The sequence below is a fragment of the Pseudorasbora parva genome, chromosome 18 (genome assembly GCF_024679245.1).
Source record: "Pseudorasbora parva isolate DD20220531a chromosome 18, ASM2467924v1, whole genome shotgun sequence".
In the NCBI taxonomy this organism is placed as follows: Eukaryota; Metazoa; Chordata; class Actinopteri; order Cypriniformes; family Gobionidae; genus Pseudorasbora; species Pseudorasbora parva.
In genome coordinates, this window is record NC_090189.1 from 27449538 (window position 1) to 27455227 (window position 5690).

At 52.2% G+C, this 5690-nt stretch overlaps 1 long non-coding RNA gene across 1 annotated transcript; it reads right to left on the minus strand.

The window, feature by feature from the left end:
• Nucleotides 1-779: 779 nt before the first annotated feature.
• On the minus strand, nucleotides 780-1477 carry LOC137047003 (uncharacterized). Its single transcript, XR_010899142.1, has 2 exons — nucleotides 1286-1477; nucleotides 780-852 (listed from the first exon to the last, which is right to left on the minus strand). It is a non-coding gene; the product is annotated as an uncharacterized lncRNA (long non-coding RNA).
• Nucleotides 1478-5690: the final 4213 nt, after the last annotated feature.

Sequence of the window (5690 nt, forward strand, 5' to 3'; positions counted from 1 at the left end):
TCAGAGAGGCGAGGGCGCGCTCAGTGGCATATAGAACGTGTATTCCGCTGAGGTCCGGGGCGGCGCCCAGGCAGGAGGGTGTCCCTGGCCCTTCGAGGTCCGAGGATCATCGATTGGGCCAACGTAGCAGCGTAGCCTCTCGGGCGCCCCCTCCGTGGAGGAGTAGGACGCAGAAAAGGCGCGACACCGGCAACAGGAGGAGGGACATCGGGGAGAAGAGCCGCTTCCAACGCCGGAAGCGGGGTGGTGAGTCTCCACCCCCGAGGGCGCGGAAGTAATGTAAATGTGTCCCCTCCTTTGTTTTTCTGTTGTGTTTCTTTTCTCTCCCCGGGCGCGCTTCACACCAGGCCGCGGGGGCCGATGATGAGCGGATGTGAGACTCTGACGGCCTGCCAGGCCGGTGTGTGCTCTGCCCGCACACAGTGCATCGTCTCTGGGAATAGCGGGATTTCGCGGCCGCCTCCAAAATCGGCCTTGTTTGAGAATGAAGCGCCCCACCCTCAGGTTAGTGCGCCGAAGCATGCATGTTACATGAAGGGATGAGGCACTGAAGACAGCGGGTGAGTCCCCTTTTAGGGCAAACATTCTTCTTTTTAATGCCGTATGTTTGGACTCTATGCTTCCCTGAGGGATATTTTGTCTACAAAAGATGAAGAAAAGTGTAACAGTGGGCCTGTCATAGAGACTTGGACTGTCAGGATCTGATTTGTAATTAAATGAGTGAACCCCTCTGGGTGCCGGTCAGAGCACAATTTTATAAATGATGAGGAGACAGGAAAGCAGGTTTAGGTGATGTATTGATGAATTATAGGTCACAGAGGTACAGATATTACATGCAGTAGAGGCATTAGTCTGCAACACAAGAAATACAAGACATATAGTGAATAACTTTACAGGACAAGTATTTACCTATACATATACATATATTTATATGCATATAAATCTCCATGAGATATACAATCCAAATAAGGAAATTAAAAGATCACTGTACATAAGCTGTACACTAGCATCCAACATGATACACACTCCATATATGTAAATCGCAGCACATCAGAATGTAATCGCGTCCCAAAAGGTATCATAGAAACAAAGGCAGTAAATATTGCAGATATACATCTCAATTAAGAAGAAATAATCACATATGGAACAACTATGTGATTAACTAACAGAAAAAAAACTAACAGAAACATGGGCTGCGGGCATGTTTACACATGAGAGAATGACGCAGCTATAAATAACTCAATACCGATCTCAATAACCACTGAAATAAGACAAACAGGCTTACTTGTAGGTCAATTACTAACACCTTGAGGGAACTGCTGTATCAAAGAACAACGAAACAGGAAGAAAATGTCCTTTCAGCGATCAGGTAACCGACAAAAGGTTCAGCAGGCAACGGCAGACTCTCTCACTTGAGTGCACGTTCTGAAAAGGCAATGCGATGTCAAAATAAAAGCCCTCTCTTAGAGGAGCCTTTACAACAGGGCCTGTAGTTCCCCGGTAAAGGTGGCTAGAACGATGTTTTGTATAAACACAGTGTGTTTATGTAGGCTGTATGTTTGCTAGTGTAGCAACAGTAGTTTATAAGGCTGTTTCTCTTCTGGATATGTGTAATATGAGCAGTTGAGGCCACCGCACATGCCGCGGGCATGTAGCGGCGATATAAACTGACGTATGTTCTCCTGGCGAACGTTTTTAGCTGTAGCCACCTCTGGGTAGCGTTGGCACCTCTGCTAGTTAAATATCTAGATGAATTTGTGAGGTTAGGCTAGCGCATGAACTACAGTAAGGTCTGTCCCAGCCCTGTTTAGGGCCGTTGTGTGTGGGATTATCAGACCGATGCTAGTGCATCAAGTTGGCCTAGGCTGTTGATGGGATGACGGTGGCGTCTCGCGGTGGCATATCGCCCTGGCAGTTGCCCCGGGCTCCTGTCGGTAGTCCCGCAGAAGCTTTATATCCCTACCCGGCCTCCCCGCAGTAGGGTCGTCCGGCCAATGCCCACCCCCCTTCTGCATTTGGGGGTTATTATTAATGCATAAAGGTGTTTAGCAGAATGAATCGCGACTCAGCCAGTGGTCGTGGGGACGGGGTAGGCGTCTCTTCGCGGTGCGCAGTTAGACTGGTTTTGCTAGCCCCGCCCCCCAGAGCTAGTGCGGCCGCCACTTCTGGGCGGCCCCCCGGCTTGGTTCAGGAAATGGCCGGTTATGTGTGTGTTCAATATCTTTCACTTTTTGCTCTGTGTCTTCTGCTTCACCTTTTAGGCTCGGGTCGAGCTGTACTTCGCAACCATCTGAAAGCATCGGTTGGTAGGATGCTCCCCTGGAGTCGAAACACTGTCACGGCTGATGCCCTTGCGCGGACGGCGGACCGCTGGACGACCAGACGGCCGCCCTGGAGGCAGGTGGCGTAAGTTGTACTCCCCTCGCTTTAGAGGGTTCAAGGCGCTTTATGCTGAGTGCACTGCTGTGGGCATTGTGTTTTAGGTCCACGCTGGTAGGCGCTGCCTGAGAGACTGCGCCGTCGCAGAAGGCTGCTATGGGCCGCTGGGGCGGACCGACTATAGAAGGCTGGCTGGCGGGAGACGCCAGCCGAGGCAGTCCGGGCAGTTAACTCTGGGTCAGGTGGTAGGCCTCAGTAGGCCTCCCTGCGGGTGAGTTCCGACATCGTGGCCCATGTGAGCGGGGAGGGTTCTCCCCAACGATGTCGGCTGCAGTAGAAACCTTGTCATAAGTAGGCCCCTAACGGCCTCCCTGGGGATGAGTCCCCAGGTAGTGACTGGATACCCAGTCCTCATCAGCCAGCAGACAGCCACTGTCAGCCCGACTCTAAGGGCTCGCTGAGTTTCAGCACGCCTCACATGGCGTCCCCTGAGGGGGTGACCTAGGGTTCCGACCATTGGTTGACAGGATCTAGGCCACTTTAGGCCTCCTGTAGGGTGAGCCCCGGTTCCCAGGTCTTGCAACAGTGTGCGTGGGTGCTAGCCAGGCGGCTAGCATAGTCTGCTATCAGGGACGGGCCGCTTCAGGCCGTCCTATGGTCGTTTCCCGGCCCTGCGGGGTTTCCGGTGGGATTTGCCATCGGATAAGCACCGTATGTCACCAATCTAATGGGGAACTGCCATTCGGCAATAGGCCTCTCCGGGCCGCCCTAAAAGACCGGACTGTACGCAGGCATCAAACAGGCCTCCCTGGAGGCGAGCCCCGGGAACACAACAGCTCCCAACAGTTTGCACGTTGGCTGGCAGGAAGTAGGCCGCTCTAGGCCGCCTGAGGGTGAGCCCCCGAGCTGGGACGCTCGGTAGGCCAGTGTATTATGCTGTCAGGCCTTTTTGGGCCTTTTTGGGAGGGATTCCCGGACCAGGTCTCGGTGACAAGCTAGCTATTAGCATGGGTGGCTTCTGGCGTTATAGCCTCATGAGCCCCCTGAGGAACCAGTAAAGCCACCTGCCTGCAGGCCGCCTGAGGGTGAGCCCTGAGCTAGGACGCTCGTTAGGCCAGTGTATTATGCTGTCAGGCCTCTTTGGGCCTTTTTGGGAGAGGATTCCCGGACCAGGGTCTCGGTGACAAGCTAGCCATTAGCGTGGGTGGCTTCTGGCGTTATAGCCTCATGAGCCCCCTGAGGAACCAGTAAAGCCACCTTCCTGCGGCTCTTAACAGCTAACAGCAAACAGCTAACACTAACGGTGCTGGGTGGAGGCGCCTCATGGCCTCCCTGGAGGGGAAACGGTTCCCCTAAGCGGGAACGTAGAACTGGCTTTGGGCTGACAGCTAGCGGCTGCCTGCCGTTGGGTCCCGGCCTGGGCCGGTATAACTCAGTGGCGGGCTCGTGCCCTAGCACAACGAGACTCCGTTTCTGCTGCGCAGTCCCTTCAGGACAGGGACTGGCTAGCCTACAGCATGGTTTACCTACCAAGCTGGCTTAAGAGCTCCCCTCATTGAGGGTCGTCTGCGAGCTTACGGCCGCTGGAGTCTGATCAGACGGGCAGGCCCCCCTCGGGGACTCCCGGGTAGATCAGTCCATAGGCCTTTTCTAGGCCTCCTGAGCACCCCTGTAATAAATGTGTTCAGTAGATCCTAGGATTGAGCAGAAGAGACTCCCCTCGATGGCAAGGGTAAGAAGCACTAAGCTGAGTACTGCTCTCCAAGATTCCCGTCTCCGAGTTCCGGTCTGAGGAGGACATTGCCAGTTTGCAGTCCCTCAGTCTGGATGCTCATAAGTAAGAGCGATGTCCGGAGGCTCTGTTTTGACAGACAGGGTTGGCCAAGCTGGGGTGTCCCACAGAAGTGATGCCAGGTGAGGCCTCCCTGGTGGCATTCGGTGAAGGTTTTTCCCGAACTAGTGATGGCTGGTGGCGCCCTCGGGTCCCCTAGCCACATTCCCTTAAGGGACTCCTTCCTTCGAAAGTAGTAGGTCCCAGGCCCTCGAGCAAGCCGAGAGTAGGAAACCTCAGTTAAAACTTGTTTAGGTTCTCTCTTAGGCATATAGCTTGGGCTATGACCGTAGGGAATGATGTCACTGGCAGCCTGTGTGGCTAGAGGGGGAGTGGTTCAGACTTTCCGCGAACACTCGTCCAGGCAGTTCTCACTGCCAGTAAGGGGCGTGCACTCCCCTCAGCATGGCGGCGTTGTTATATCGTTCCCCGTAGCGTCAGCTGACGCAGCGCGAGTTCCCTTTCGAAAGGGAACGTCCCCGGTTACGTATGTAACCTTAGTTCCCTGAGAACAGGGAACGAGACGCTGCGTCACATGGCCATGCTTCAAGGTGTGCCTGCCCACAGTCCCTTCAGACGAAGCGGATGTTGGCACGGTGCCTTTTTATACTTCCTGGTCGCACGGTGATGACATCACCAGCTGCCGACGGTCAGTAGGATTGTGATTTGATAGCGATTTCAGACACCTGTCATGCTGAAGGCGTTCCCCGTAGCGTCAGCTGACGCAGCGTCTCGTTCCCTGTTCTCAGGGAACTAAGGTTACATACGTAACCGGGGACGTTAAGATGCCAGAGCACTGTGCAGCATTTTCCTGTTCTAATCGGCGAACCATCGCAGGTAGGGCTCGCGGGATTACTTTTCACAAGTAAGATTTAACTTTGCCATCGTACTATTGGTTGTATTTTGTCCTTAAATCCAGATAATTGAGAAGGAGCAAGGATCTTTGATAGTACTGTACTGAAATCGTAGCTAGCTAATGTTAGCTAAGCTATGTATCTCCCTCAACTCAAGTGTTTTCCAAATAACTTAAGTTACTATTCAGATCAAAAAGATGTTAGAAAGCACTTGTTAGATGCACGAAACTTACTTTCAGCGTTTGGTAACATTATGTGCCTATTAGTACCAACACAATCCAATCTGAAGTTAATACATGCATTGCTGACCGGGCATAATAACTGTCGTTGTGTTGCAGATGAAGGCGAACAGAACAATCCCAATCACAAAGGCTGATGCCGGAACTTTATCAGAATATTATATATTTAGTGTGTGTGTGTGAGAGAGAAAGAGAGAGAGAGAGAGAGAGAGAGAGAGAGAGAGAGAGAGAGAGAGAGAGAGAGAGAGAGAGAGAGAGAGAGTGTCACAAATCATTATAAATTGTTTCAACTTATTAAAATATCTTATTTTACTTCAACTCTCTGTTTCTGTTTCTTTATCATAGATATATTGTGTGGTTTTATAAATCCCCGTATATCCTATATCA